Raw genomic sequence first — 2032 nt, forward strand, 5'->3', positions numbered from 1 at the left:
CGTGGCGCCTGCGCCCGGCCCAGCTCGCGGGGCCGCGTTGGCCCTCGGCGGCGCCCGGCCGCTCCCGCTCCCGCCGCAGCCGAGGGGACCGTCCCTCGGGTTTGTGACACCTTTCTGAGGGCTTGGCTGGCACAGCTGCGTTTGTGCCTTCTCCCTCCTCACTCCCGGGAATTACCCTTCTGTCACTGTTAACATCTTGTCCCTTTCCTTACGCTTTCCCTCGTAAGCAAGGAAAAGCTCTTTTCTTTCCTCATTTYGTTCGTTGCAGTAGTGTTTTTCATGAAAATTCAATGAATTCATCTAGTGGGTTGCACTGAAAACTTTTGACACCAACTAGAAATGTAGACTATTAAAATTTTAAGTTCTTATGTGTTGAATGCTCTTCTGCGATTTCTTCATCTTTCTCCCACCATGTAAGTGTTTCGTCTCCAAGATGGAAGTACTTGGCCAAGTTTTTACTGTTTCACAGTCGTGTGGGGGGCCTGAATTGGGGCTGGTTGGAATCACAAGTGCATGCCCATCGCAGAAGCACCTGGACAGTCAGCTTTGCGCTGGAGTTTTAAACTCGGGAAGAAAAAAACAGCACGCACATTCATAGCCTCTGCTGTGAACGGTATGCGGTGGTGTTAGTGTGAAGTTCACTSGTGCAGCAGGTGGTAGCAAGAAGAAAATCAGATGTTTAAAATATACACCATTACTTAAATGACTGTGAGCGTGGCTGCCAAAAATGCTTTTAGGTGTCGAGAGTCCCTTCACCTAAAACAAATAAAATCTGAAAGAGGCTGCCTCATTTTAAGATTTTTCATTTCAAGTCCAAAAATAATGGAATTGTCYCTTTGTGGACTCTGTCTCCAAAGTTTTGAAAGGATGTTGGTGTGTATATCAGAAGCCATAACGTGACTTCAAAGCAGTGTTAATCTTCTGTCATCCAGAAGAGTTCCGCATGCGCTTTGTAGACATCTCTGCAGCATAAATCAGTTGTTGCGTATGTGCTAGTAAGGATCATTTCATTAGAAATAACAAAATAATTAAGTCTTTGATGCCGCAGTGACTTATGTACTTGCACAATTCTGTGGAGCACCAGAATCTGGGCGAGCGGAGTTTGTCTAGGMGGAAACAATCCTGTCCATTCACCTGCTTAAAATACAGGCACTTACCTGTCTGGTGCTCCAAACAGAGGTTCAACCTTTATCCATCTCTTCTTACAAGCATCCAAAGAGGGAAATGTCATTCTCTGCATGTATCTTCACTGGCCGCTAGCTAAGGCTGTGTCTCACAAGGATGTGGAGAACGGATGGTTTTAGGGGAGCAGCCACTTGCATGCTGAGAACTGTTGTCATTGTCACCCCTAAGTCTTTCCCTTTTTCCAGTAAATAACCCAAACTCTTTCAATCTTTCTTCATATTTTCTAAACCTATGGCAATTCTCATTGCCTTCCTTTAAACRTTGTCCGTCCGGTTCCTTTCTTTCTGTGCCTCAAACTTGACACAGGTAGTGCAGCTAAACCTTATCAGTAGCGAGCAGAATAAAAGCATCACTCAGTAGTGTCTTGTGGGTCATGCTCCTGATTGCATATGCTAGCATAATGCTTGCCTTTTTTCATCATCTTTTGATGAAGCATAACTTAGAGCCTTTTCCACAGTGCTGTGACGGTGCTTTTTTTCCCCATCCTGCATTCGCGTGGTTGATTATTCTCTGCTGGTGGCCTCTGTGTTCCTAGTGCTTAAAAAGATTTTCTAGCTCTTTGTTCTAAGAACTGAAGTTCATCTGACTGGGCTATAGTTTCCCAGATCTTCTTTCCCACATTCTCCCTTCTATGGAAAGATGGATACAATATTATCTTTTTCCAGCCTTAGAGTACCTAGCACACCCTGGCACCACTCAAAGAGGATTGCTAAGGTAATAAGATTGTTCAGCCAGGCTTCTACGTATTTTACTRTGAAATTTGACAGGTTCAGTTGCAGTCTCTGAGCTTTTACTATCTGACATCTTATTTCTTGCTGAGAGGTACTAACAGTGCAAGACACTTGCT

Source organism: Rhea americana, unplaced genomic scaffold, assembly GCF_003343005.1.
Source record: "Rhea americana isolate MKP2758 unplaced genomic scaffold, rheAme1 scaffold_5, whole genome shotgun sequence".
NCBI classification, from domain to species: Eukaryota; Metazoa; Chordata; class Aves; order Rheiformes; family Rheidae; genus Rhea; species Rhea americana.